We start from the raw sequence: 14131 nt of genomic DNA, 5'->3' as shown, positions 1-14131 counted from the left end.
AAATTGAAGTCTGATTCTCCCCTGCTGGACACATCATACATCCATTTTCACCTACAAAAAGTGGGTATGAAATGCCACAATTTTGATGTGATAGCATTTTACATCTACTTTGCACATATGTAAGCAGCTACACAAAATGCAAGGCAGGGCTGAAACAGAGCACTGTACAGAGCACATCTCACCAATCTCCATGGATTTTTCTTTTCTTGATCAGAGTCATAAATACAGAATCAAATTTAGTTTTCAAATAAAGAGAAATATTGTAAAAATTTTATGATGCATTCACTTAAAAACTGCCTTTTCCATTGACCAAAATAAAATACTAACTAACCAATCTCTCTGTTTCTTAGGTACTTTTCATAGAAATTCTGAATCTGATCACTATCTAGACAAAAACAACGCTATGTGTACATATTGTGTACAAAAGTACAAATCTACTTTTGTTTTAAATTTTATTAATTGTTATGTAGAGTAAGTTAACACTCACAAAGCTACAATCATTTAGCAGTGAAGATTTTATTTTAAATCAAATAGCTATCAAGAGATATTAAAAATAGAAAACATCTTTAAAACTCATCATCATGTAACATCATAAATAAATCTTCTACTGAAGAAAAAAGCCTCAGGAAAGCCTCAGATGATAAAACTTCTGGAAGTTATGAGAAAAGTACTCATTCAATTCATCTGGTAGTGACTTTTTAGATATAATCCCTGCTAGTTTCCAAAGTGAGATGGGGATAACTGCAAGCAGATTTTGAACAGCCAACAGGTGACTGAAGTTACTGTTACACCCCTCAGTTAAGTTCAACAAGATCGTTTATAAAACTGGACCCAGCTGTTCTCTTATTTTCTTTGGCTCATAAGTAGCTATTACAGCACAGCAGTTGGAGTGTTTTCCCCTGGTAGAGAAGTATAAAGGGATATGAAAGCTACCTTATGGTTCTGAAAGGTATCAGTTTAATGGGGTTTTTTTTTTGGAAGCTACAGTTCAGAGCATGTTATCTTGATGTAATGCCTTAAGGGGTAAGGCTTCTACTGCTTCCCTGGGAGAAGAGTTCTGTATCTTGAGCGATCTTATAGTCAGGGAGCTTACCCTTACTCTTCCTTGTGTATTCTCATTTTAACAATTCTTTTCCTAACCTACAGGTCAGTCAAGCCACTGAGTTCCCATAGGCTTTAATATTTTGTGTTAATTTGTGCATTAATAATGTTGGCGACTTTCAGATCAAAGAGTTCATAGTTGACTTTGTAGTAACTGTAGTTTGTCACTTGCATACACCAGTTCGTTTCTCTGGCTACATAATACCCAGTGGCCAGCCCACTGTTTCTCTGTACTCAGATGCAGTTTCTAGATGTATGCTGACTGGCTAGAAGCCCAAGAGTTTCCTTATACTACTGGTTTATCCATGCTACTACTATGTCTTTGCTTCCTGGTTGGTTGTATGGTGTGTCTCAAATCAATGTAACCTATACTTTCAGAGCCTGTTGGTTAAGAGTCTTACTTCCCAAATGTTTCTGTATTTAATATCTTTGGACTGCTTGGATTCCTAACTACCGTATTTATTTCTTAGGCATGCTAGATGCATTTACCTCCTTTGTCTCACCTTGCAGTCCCATTTGCCCAGTCTCTTACTAGCATTCTTTTATATAGTATTTTTCATACCAAAAGATCCCTTAGCAAATTACAAACTAGTATTTAACCATTACTAAAATGCAGCTGCATCTGGAATAGAACACATTTAAGAAGCAGTTTGTAATAAAACCATTACATAGTGTTCAGTGATCCCATTTCTCATTGCAGTAGTAATTTTGCACTTATTTTTAAGAATGTTTGCTATTCTTTGATCCTGGATAGTCCTTCTACTTCATGTAGAAGAGTGCATAAGGTGACTGACTTCAGCCCAAATGCTGCTAGAGAATATACAGAGTTTGGTTATGTGCTAGGAACCGTCCTCTGTATTGTGTGGTGGCAATTCTCAAGTGTCTTTTGTGTCTGCTTCGTTACTCAAAATGCAAAGGGTAAAACGAGTGTGGAATGTTTACATATGAGGAGAGACGGACTTAATGCAATCATGCTTATAAGGCATTTTGCTATCCATTCTCCCTGTCAGCTTATTCTCTGCTACTGGGCTATAGTAACTAGGCATAGATACATTCTTTTGATAATGTATGATCAGGCTGCCTTGCATTATGTACTATTTACCATGTGCGTGTTTCAAGCCAGCTGTTCGTGGTATTAAACTTTTTTATATAGTCCTTGTACTACTCAAAGGGTCTCCATCTCAGCATGTTCTGTTGAAGTATGTCCTTCCCCTATTGCTGGTTCATTTCACACACTTCCTGATGGTTCATAAGTCCCTTCTAACTGTCTTCTAGTGTGGATGAGGATAGAAAGATCACATTCAGATACTGATTTAAAAGGGCATAACTTGCTGAGAATGTAGCTGTTGAGACTTGGAAACTTTGAGACTTTGCATCAAGGGTGCTTGAAAAGCCAAATATTATAACCCTTGCACTGGTTAGAAATTAACATTTAGCACCCAAGTCAACTTGTGTTATGTCCTTCAGTTAAAATAAGCACATGTAAACAAGTTTAAAGAATACCTACAAAATGTTAATTATGTAGTTATAGGATTATTTTTTATATTAAGAGTTCAGCAGAACTTGCTTTCATTTGCTTAAAATGTTCATCTAAAAACATCTCGCTTTCATCACTTCAGCATCTGAGTGACTATAAGTACACTTACTTTAAAGTGGGGTTTTTTAGTCCTCTTATCTCTTGATTACAGCGAGAGAGTTCAGCAATACTGCTCCTTATGTAATTTTAATCAGTTATGGCTACGCTATAAGTGATTTTTTTTTGAAAGCTGTGTAATAGGTGACAGGCAAGTGTGTGGCTGACAGTTAATCTTTATTTCTGAACATGAGCCAAACCTGAATTTAGTTCTCAAAGCAAAAACACAATCTTAGAATACTAGGACTAGAAGGGACCTTGAGAGGTCACTGAATCCAGTCTCCTGGCCTCATGTCCTTCCCAGTACTCTCTAGACCATCCCTGATAGGCATTTATCTAACCTAATCATAAATATCACCAGAGATGGGGATTCCATAACCTCCCTAGGCAATTTATTCCAGTGTTTAACCACCCTGACAGTTAGGAACTTCTTCCTAATGTCCAGCCTAAACCTCCTTTGCTGCAGTCTTAGCCCATTGTGTCTTGCTCTATCCTCAGAGGCCAGGAAGAACAAGTTTTCTCCTTCCTTGTGACACCCTTTTAGATACATGATAGTGGTTTTCAGGTCCCCTCTCAATCTTCTTTTTCCAAATCAAACACACCCAAGTCTTTCAGTCTTCCTTCATAGGTCATGTTCTCTAGACCTTTAATCATTCTTGTTGCTCTTCTCTGGACCTTCTCCAAATCTTTCTTGAAATGTGGTGCCCAGAACTGGACACTACTCCTCCAAATGAGGCCTAATCAGCGCAGAGTAGAGCAGAAAAAATGACTTCTTATATCTTGCTCACAATACACCCGTTAATGCATCCTAGAATCGTGTGTGTGTGTGTGTGTGTGTGTGTGTGTCAAAAAAGTGTCATGCTGACTCATTTAGCTTGTGATCCACTATAACCCCTGATCCCTTTTTGCCCTACTCCTTCCTAGACAGTCACTACCCATTCTGTATGTGTGAAATGGATTGTTCCTTCCTAAGTGGAGCACTTTGCATTTGTCCTTATTCTACTTAGGACCATTTCTCCAATTTGTCCAGATGATTTTGGATTATGACCCTGTCCTCCAAAACAGTTGCAACCCCTCCCAGCTTGGTATCCTCCGCAAATTCAATAAGCGTACTCTCTGACTATATTTAAATGGTTGATGAAGATATTGAACAGAACCAGTCCCAAAACAGACCTCCGTGGAACCACACTCATTAATGGTTCACAACCCTAGTGGAAAAGTATAACGACTCTCCAAGAATGGTTATCCAGGCAGTTATGCACCTACCTTATCAAAGCCCCATCTAAGTTTTATATTTGCCTAGTTTATTGATAAGAATATCATGCAATAACTTATCAAATGACTTACTAAAGTCTAGATATACCATGTCCACTGCTTCTCCCTTATCCACAAGACTCATTAACCTATCAGATTGGTTTGACATGACTTGTTCTTTACAAATCCATGCTGGCTGTTCCCTATCACCTTATCTTCCAAATGTTTGCAGATTTCCTTAATTACTTGCTCCATTTTTCCTGTCACAAAAGTTATACTTATGGTCTGTTCAGAGAAAATAGCTGTGGTAATATTGCTTGCTGTTAAAGTAAATGGGTAGCCTGTAAGAAGTAACAAGTCACCTTATAGACTAACAGATTTATTGGAGCATAAGCTTTTGTGGGCAAAGACCCACTTGATCAGATGCATGTATCTGACGAAGTGAGTCTTTACCCATGAAAGCTTATGCTCCAATAAATTTGTTGGTCTGAATCTGCATAAACAAGAGATCCTGTGGTAGCTTATAGACTAACACGGCTACCTCTGATACTTGTAAGAAAGCAGTAAGTCTTTCTGAACTTGACAGTACCAAGAATTCACTCTATTTCATAGCATAACATCTAAAGGTAAATCTGAAGGTGGTATTTTAGTAATAATCAGTAATTTTTGATTAATAATGAATGACTGCTTGCAAGGTAACTTTTCACCTCCACTGAGATTAAGTACTTACAAATCCTTTACTATGGGTCCTTGAAATCTATAGGGGTGTGATTAAATAAGACAAGACAGTTTTAAAAGGTATTGTTTGCATTCTTTAACCTGTCACTCTCTTGTAATGTGTAATATTTCACCTGTAACTTGTTATATGATGAAACTTTCAAAGTGCTTGCCTACAAGGTACACCACACTGCACAAGTGTTAATTCCACAGTTTACTAAAGTGGTGCCCATGCTGATGTTGCTGGCATGAATTTTAAATTTGCATTAACATACCCTTTATCAAATAGGCATGGTTCCTTTGTTCAGGGAGGGATAGAGGTGAAGTACAGTCTTGTACATAGGGACTATGCATTTAGTAATTCACTGGGGAATTAAAGTATGCACAGTACAATGACAGGTAGTAGGGACAAGAATAGAATCAAAACTTTCATGACTGCATGGATCCCCCTGCAGGAATAGGTTGCTGCAGTCCCTGAATTGCATTACAGCAGCTGTTGAATATTTTGTTTGATCATCATTCAGTGTGTGGTCCCAGACTGTCTAGTGCATACCAACAAAATCCTGTACTGAATACAGGATTACTAATTTCCTCCTGGGTTTTTCTCTGGTGCTCACTGTAGCATCTGAGGATCTCCCAAACATTAATTAACTTATATTGAAAACCTCTCTGGGAGACAGGGAACAACACTATCATCACTTTACAGATGAGGAAATGAGGTGCACAAAATTGAGGACAACAGAAGTAATTTCAAGAGCCTCAATGGTTAGGTGCCCAACTAGAGGCAAATAAGGCCTGTTCTCTCTTCTCACCCCCCCCCCCCCCCCCCCCAACAAAAAAAGTGCTGAGCTCACAAATCCATCTGCTTCAATTGTAGTTGAGTACTTCTTAAAGGTAGGCCCTAGGGGGTCTCAGTTAATACCTCTGCTTTTTAGGCTTCACTTTAATGAAGGCACACTGAAATTTATTTACAGCTATTAAACAAGCACAGTGAGAGCAGGGAGTGGTGTCAATTTAAAGTGGTTTGTTTTTTTGTTCATTATTCCATCTGTCTCCTCACATCTAGCTTCTACTTATGTTTTCATATTTTTCTTATGACTCAACAGTGGCAATTTATGCTGCCACCTAATCTTATTCTAGACAAACATTAACCCCAACTAACTGACAACATGGAGCTCAGCTAAAAATTCTAGAAGACTTCTGAATATGTTCACTGTGTGGGATCTGTGGCAACCTGCTCTTGGGTAGTAAGGTTCACATAGGTCAAAGTTCCTAACAATTAGCTAATGATTTTGAAATTGATAGCCTCAGACAAGCTGTTCACGGTTACAAGAATGAGACCACAATTACAGCCTACCTGTAGCAAGTTCATATATAGAATCTTTGGTTAACTATAGCAGAAAAATTAGCTAAAGCACTGAAAATAATTCATCAGGAAATTGAAGTCCAGTGTCCTATTTTTATTCCATAATCTATCTTCTCATCAGCTGTTTTCTTCAAGTCTTTGCATCCGCTACTGTCTGAAACTCATTACTCCTTGCCTCAATTTGTTTGTCAAGTTGTTATATAGTTTTAATTAAAACTACCTGTGATGTGTTTGGCTGATCATGTCATCATTATTTTTATCCTTTAATAAAGTGTCTAGAGTCTTCTCCATTTAATTACTATAGAATTCTTGAGCAAAGTCACTTTGAAACTTCTATTTTTATTTGGAAAACTCCATTACAGTGTTTCCTGTTTTAAACCTGGTAACAATGCCTAGCTCATATGACAGTCTAAATTTTAAGGGCTTTTACAAACAGGCTACGTCTACACTGGCATGAATTTCCGGAAATGCTTAAAACGGAATACATTCCGTTTTCAGCTTTTCCGGAAAAGAGCGTCTACACTGGCCACAGATGCTTTTCCGGAAAAGCCCTTTTTCCGGAAAAGCATCTGTGGCCAATGTAGACGCGCTTTTCCGGAAAAGAGCCCCGATCGTCATTTTCGCGATCGGGGCTTTTTTCCGGAAAAGACTACTGGGCTGTCTACACTGGCCCTTTTCCGGAACAGTGTTCCGGAATAAGGACTTATGCCCGAGCGGGAGCAGAATAGTTTTTCCGGAATAGCAGCTGATTTTGTACAGTAGAGCATCGTTGCTATTCCGGAAATTCAAGGGCCAGTGTAGACAGCTCGCAGCTTATTCCGGAAAAGCGGCTGATTTTCCGGAATAAGTGGCCCAGTGTAGACACAGCCACAGAGTATTCATCCCCAACCCCTGGGAGAGTGAGGTAGGATTATTGTGTTGTCTGCCTTGTCACAAATGACAATCCTTCATTAGCAGAGAAGGAATTAAAAGTACTGCCACTCTCTAATGCTGTAGGTCCACAGAGAAGGATTACTTTTGTCTGAGGTTTTTGTTCTTTTGTGTGGGGCTTTTTTTTGGGGGGGGGGGGAGGAAGACAGACAAGTGAGGTATGAGTGACCAGAGTAAGTAAAAATGAAAGAGGTTCAGAGTGGGTAACAATCGTTTGCTAGAGGCATGGAGAGTCTGCTATGCCAGAAGAGACTGAAAGATAGAGACTGTTGTATTTACAGCAGAGAAATTAAACAACTCATGTTTATTCATTGTCATAATTAAACTCATCCAATGATATTTGATGGTAGCAAACTAGAAAAATACAGTAATTTTAACATTGTATAATTAACCTGTAAACTCATTGCCACAGTGGCCCCAGGCATGAAAAGATTTAAAAAAAGAATAAGTCAGTAATAATAACATTAAAGGGGGTGCTGTTATGTTTTTTATATATATATATATATATATAAATAAAACATAACACAAACACTATTAAACACCTTATGCTCCAGGGAATAAAGCCAACCATTAACTCACAGGAGCTTGCATCTTTCTGTGAAGCAGCTGGTCAGTGACAAGATGCCTGGATGCATGGACTTCTTTTCTAATCTGCTGTGGCAATGCTTATGTTCCTAACTGGCCCATAGAGATGCCATACAACATCTGGATTTCAAGACTGGGTAAGTCCAGTGTAAAGCAGTTTGATTAATGGACTTTTTGATTCATTAGCAATTCTGGAGGGGGAGGTGAGAATTCTTGACCCAAATAATGATTTGATTTAGATTTTAAGCATTTTAATTGATTTAAAGAAATTTGAAAAACTTAAATATTTCAAACCAAAAAAATCTTTTTTTCTGCTTAAAAACATCAATGACTTTCAGAATTTTTAACATTTAGCAAAACCTATGAATTGAAGAAATTTCAATTTTGCCAACCTACACTTTTCAGTTTCAGATGTGTTTAAAAAAAAAAAAAATTAGTAACTTATTGCTATCAAATTACTCCAGAGTGATTGATTGTGCTGTGAGAGCAGAACTTGGACCATTACACACGGATTATACTATCCCTGTATATTTTTCTCTCTGCAAATGTAGACCCTGGTTCAGGAATTAACTAAAGCATGGGCTTCAATTTAATCTGAAGACTACAGTTAAGCACATGCATGATTTTAAAATTTTGCTTGAGTGGGGATAATACACGTGTTAAAGTTCGGCACATTTAACTGCTGTTCTGAATATGTATGGTCTCTAGAAATCTTAAATTCAGTATTATAATTGATATTACTGGTGTTGCATGCAATTGTTTTAACAAACAATGATTTCAGTTCCTTCAAATTGTCTGAATTACTCCCACAATACATGTCTTCACATGCTAATCACATAATGATGAGCAGTCTTGGACTCAATATCATTGACTGGAAAATGAGAGCTTTGCAAGAGGAATTGCTTCTACACTGTTTTTTAAAAAAATGTTCTGGTTCAAATATTCTGGAATGTATCCTCAGCTTAATATTAGAGATGACTGTTTACTTCATCACACTCTACTGATTCACATCTGATCACAGCTTGAAACTTCATTTTAAGTGTATGTTCTTTATTAGACTTTTATCAATTCACAATAAATATTGGAAATCATAATTAATATAGTGCTGTAAATCAAATAACTAATCATTGTGATCTCAAACTGATCAATTTAAGACTATACTCTTCTAGGAAGGGAATTTTGGTACTAACATGGAATTATAGTTCCCTATTACAGGCTTTCTCAGTGGTGGGCAGCCTGCAAACCACATGTGGCCATGGGGGTTCTGTGTGGCTCATGAGACATTTTGTTTACCATGGCCCATGTGCCAGATATTAATACAGTTTTTTCACCCACCTAAAATTACAAGCACAAAGTAAGGACATGTGAAGCATGGTGCATGCTTATTGCACACAACATTGTCAGAGCCATGCACATATAATTAATCAGTACACTCTGAAAATTCTAGGTATAAGTGCATTTAGCAAAAATATTCTATTCCTGGAGATGGTCTTGATTACAACAATCTTGTAGCTCGCTTAGATGGAGGGCCATTCATATGTCCCACTCATTAGCCCAGGTTGTCCATTTCTGGTCCTTCTCAATATGAAATGAGTGCTTATTAGTGGCTTTTTTTTTCCAAATCAGACTGCTTATTTTGGTGCCTAGGTACAGAATAAGGACTCAAGGCTTTCAAGAATGGGTACCTAAACCTAGTCAATGTTTGTTCTGGTCCTCGAGGCTTCCTGGTCTTTGAGGCTTCCTCACTGTCATTTAATGAATAATAGTTTAACAGGGAAAAACTTAAAACAAATAATTAGATTAGTAGCACCTTACCATGTAGAGCTTTTGTGGGTTCAACCCACTTCAGATGACTGGAGTCCAGTCAAAAACAGGGCTTTTTGAAAAACTGACATTTTAGATGGGATTGATCAAAAATAAATCCTCTTTCCTATATAGCTCTTTCGAAAAAGGGTCTTGTTTTCAATCAATCCTCATCCATTTCAAAATGCCCTTTTCAAAGAAAAATGTCTGCCATTATGAAAATGAAGCATGGGAAATTTAAATCCTGGCTTAATTTGCAATAACAAAGGATCTACCTTACATCCATTTTTTGAGAAGAGGGATGTAGGTTAGAGACAGCCATACTGAGCAGCCAGATGCCTTTAATCAGGACAGTAGAGGGAGGGAGTGGTCTAGGAATGGCATTGTTAGCAAACGTAATCTACCTATAGATCAGCACAAATTACTTGGGGAAAATTGTGAAGCCTTATTGTCAACAGGCAGCTGACTGTAGTGGATAGATTTAAAGCAATAAAGGGAGAATCTGAAAATTAAATGTGATTCTCTTGCTGTCTGGAACATGTCAAATTAGGGACAGACATGACTTCCTCTTATGCAAGGCACACTCTTATTTTGGAGTTGGAGGCATAGATAAGGGTGGGGATGAGAAGCCTTAGTCTTTAATGATGACTGGGGTAGTTCTTGGGGTTTTTTCCCCCTCATCTACTGCTTATGAGTAAACAAAACCACAACAGTACTTGCAGTTAATATCCACAAAAAATTCACTCAGTGACAGAGGTTTTTAAGAAATCACATTTGCTGTCTTTGATAAAACTGTACTTGTTCAGTGGTTCTCCATCTGTCACCTAAAAATGCTCTGATGCAAACTAACCAGTCAGTGATTCTTAGTCATGCCACTTGATTCTCCTTTCATACATTGAATATTGGTTATTTTCAAGGGTTCTTTCTGAATATATTGACTTACATTTGTTCTTTTCTCCCTAAAACCACTACATGTAATTCATATGCCTTAGCAATTTGAAGACTCTTTTCAGGACTCTTCTTGTATATGCTTTAATTTGTTAGTCTCTCTCCATTTGATTGAAACATTATCTGCATTTGTTTTTTCTTAAACCAAAAAAACCCATGGCACTAACTCTCCAACACTGCTATCTGTCTTCAATTCTATTCTGATGTGCATCTTGTAGTGGTTTTTATTAAATTGCCTATAATGTTCTTTACTTCTAAAGATATTATTTTTTCAACTAGTTTTCTTCTAACAATTAACCACAGGAAAACAAATCGACCTATTCACCTTTGTACTAATATTCTTTGTTTGGTTCCAATGTCCATATCTGAATTACACATTTGAATTACAGATTTGACAGTCTGTGTAAATGTTTAGCCTTTTAATAACTTGCAATCTGGTATGTACAGATGAGGCTGTAGGGGAAAGTCACACCATCTGCACGGTTGAAGGGAAGCTCATGGTAAAACTGAAAAGACCTAATCTCATAAGAATAGCCATATTGGTTCAGCCCAAAGGTCCATCTAGCCCAGTATCCTGTTGGCCGACAGTGGCCAATACCAGATGCCCTGAGGGAGGGATCACAACAGATAATCCTCACATGATCCCTCCCTGTCACCTACCTCCATGTCTTCAGTGCAATGAGACTGGGCTCCAAAGATCTCATTCATTGCATCTTGTCAGTCCTTGAGTTTTCAGGAATTACGTATACACAGTAGATATTACATGTGTGTTAACGTTATAGCAAAACATCTGAGATTGTGTGGTGAGGAACAAAGTGATCGGGCTCTAAGACACATGCATAATGGAGCAGAATTAATGTTGCATTGGCAACTAACATTTTCTGATTTTAGTGCTTAAATATGTGCTAAATAGGTTAAACTTCTGTTTCTTGTTGGGCTATGAATTTGCAGAAGTTAAAAGGATTTCAGAATTATCTGGGAAGCTCAAGAAGAGGTCTGTCCAATAAGAGTGCAAAAACAGTCAAAATCAAACAGTCCTTCAAAATGAATGAAATTGTGCTTGTCTAATATCCCTGTTAAATCTTGAACTTGAATATACACATTTGGCAACCTTGAGAGGCAGGCTGACGATATAGGTCCAAAGAAAAGTGGCCAAGAAAGGTTAGCAATGGAATTGGCCTCAAACATGACATTTGCAAGCCCTATCACTACTCAACCTAGGAAGAAATGTAGAGGACACTAGAAGTGAGCCATGGAATGCGCCATGGACTCTAACAGATCAAAGGAGCTGACAATCAGAGATACTGAGATCATTTGTCACCAACTCTTGTATGGGCCAGAGAACTGGCCATCTAGTCTGCATTATACAACAACTTGGGATATAGGCAGTGGTGGTTGGTGCGCCATCATACATATTGCTCTAACATCTGGCTGACTCTTTCATTTTGGCCATTTGACTGAAGATGGTAGGCAAACACAGATGTGGATGGACCCCAGTAGGTATAGGACTTTGTCAGAAGCAGGAAGGGAAGTGGGACCCTTGATCTGAGGTGATATGATCAGGATGCTATGGACATGGACTACATGGTTTATCCAGAGCAGAGTGATGGGGAATGAACACATGCAGGGAACAAATCTGTCACTTTGGAAAAGCAATCAACTGTCAGGATGGTCCTGGAACCACTTCAGTCACCATAGAACCACTCGTAACTCACCAAAGTCTCAGGAAATGGCAGCTTAGGACTTGAAATGGGATGTCCAGATCTTTCAGGAGTCTGCTGAGACTTTGGCTTGGAATCTTGGTGTGTGCACGCACCTGGCAGGAAATGACACAGATCTATTGTGGAGTGCATGTGGGAGCCACAAAGTACCAGCACTTTACAGGTTGGTTTTTTTATTGCCCACAGTACCCTGATAGTGGAGTCATGACACAGTTGAAGATATTCCAGTAGGGCAAGGTAAAGTTGAATTGGAAGGCCTAGCCCAGCTGTTATGGATTTAGGGCCTTGATCCTGCAGAGGTACTCCCGGATCAGGTGATCTATAAAAACATGGATTGGGTTCTGGGTCCCTTTTGAATACTTTCAAGAAGTGTTGATGTTAACAAGATCTCTGTCCAGTATTTACTAGTTTCACACAGCAGGTACAAGTTTCCTCAAATAGTAGGTGATGAGGTACAATATTTGCTTGTCTGTCCCTCTGGGAGAGAATGATCAGGATTGGTATGTTGGAAGCATCTGCTTCCACAATGAAAATTTGTCATGTCTGGAAAGACCAGTGAAGTGGCAAAGGCAAGCTTGATCTACTTGGATAAATGCTGGGCCATGGGCAACCAGTCAAACTGGGCATTCCTCCAGAGCAGGGAAGTGAAGGGCTCAGCTTGTGTTGGAATTTTGAGATGGAACCTTTAAGTTTGCATGCCTTGAACAGTTCAATTTTTTTTATTCCTTCTGGGCATAGGACAAAACCCAGGAACTCAATTGAGGCCTGATTAAAGGCTTGCTTCAAGTTTACTGTAGAACCCATGTGTTCATATATAGTCTCTTTAGGACTGTGTGGACATGCATGTCAAGGTAGTCTAGATCAGAGGTGGCCAAAAGGGCCTCCATGGTCCAAATGCAGCCCACCAACTGAGTTGATCTGGCCTGCAGAGGCCCTGCCCCATCCCCAGGCCAATCAGGGTTTGGAGGTGGGAGCAGTGCGCTAAGTCTCCGCCCACCCTGCTCCCACTCGCTAAAGAGTGCATGGCGCTTAGAAGCGTTGCATGCTCCTGGCAGGGCAGGAGGAGATCCTGGATACCCTTTGCTGCCAAATAATGCCATCCTGTTTTAAAATGTATACTTACATAATGTAGTAGTATCAATAAAAATTACCTCTGGTTGCATAGTTTGGATTAGCAAATGAAAATACTTATTAATGAGGAACACAAGCAAATATATCTACATCATTTTGTGTGTTTTTGTGCGCGTGCGTACGCACACACACACAGAGATCAGCTACAGGTTTCTTGAATAATAGCATGGAGGGGGGAAATTAAACCAATCAGTTAATATAACAAAACTGGGGGGGGTATAGAATGCAAATGCATTCTGAATGTGTGCAGTAATCACACAGGGGGCAGAGGGGGAAGAGGAGAGGGAGAAGAACTCTAAGCTTTTCACACTAACCCACTGTTTAAGACACCTGCAAAAAGATTATTGTAATGGAATATCACATTAACACTGATTATGATCATCCCCATAATCAAATTTGCCTGCTATTAGAAGGCTATTCAAGCACAATTGGAAAAGCATTCAAACATTAAAGCATGTCTCTTCACTGAAAGTTAGATCATACTCACTTAGAATATGGAGTAATTTGCTCATGTACTGGCACATGTAGAAAATTAAGGAATGTCCCCATTTAAAAATTAATGCTAGAGCTGGCTTAGCTAGATTTTCAGCTATAACATGCTAGGCAATTGGCTACTATGCTTGTGGGGTCAGGGGTAAAATAGCAAACTGACAAAATGGTTTTTACCTATGAAAGCTTATGCCCAAATAAGTGGGTTAGTCTTTAAGGGGACACTGGGCTTCCCATTTTTTCCATCCAGTTTGCTATTTTACCCCTGACCCCACAAGCATAGTAGCCAATTGCCTAGCATGTTATAGCTTAAAATCTAGCTAAGCGAGTTCTAGCATTAAAGTGACACAGGACTCCTTGTTTTTTGCAGATAGTCTAGTTTCAGAAGGACAGCCATATTAGTCTGAGACCTTACCACAGCAGGGCTTGATCCTATAAACATGGCAGACTTGA

At 38.7% G+C, this 14131-nt stretch overlaps 1 long non-coding RNA gene across 5 annotated transcripts in view; it reads left to right on the top strand.

Annotated features, from left to right (window-relative positions):
* Window positions 1–828: 828 nt before the first annotated feature.
* Window positions 829–14131, top strand: part of LOC149524530 (uncharacterized) — an 84437-nt gene continuing 71134 nt past the window's right edge. For 2 of the 5 annotated variants that reach the window (XR_016349424.1, XR_016349421.1), the window contains exons 1-2: window positions 879–949; window positions 7605–7723. This is a non-coding gene — a long non-coding RNA (uncharacterized LOC149524530). Of the gene's footprint in view, window positions 950–7604; window positions 7724–14131 lie in introns of all 5 variants that reach the window. The other 3 variants (XR_016349423.1, XR_016349420.1, XR_016349422.1) reach the window with 2 other exon arrangements.

Source organism: Pelodiscus sinensis, chromosome 4, assembly GCF_052426305.1.
Source record: "Pelodiscus sinensis isolate ZL-2025 chromosome 4, ASM5242630v1, whole genome shotgun sequence".
NCBI lineage: Eukaryota > Metazoa > Chordata > Testudines > Trionychidae > Pelodiscus > Pelodiscus sinensis.
This window is presented reverse-complemented; position numbering and strand designations above follow the sequence as displayed.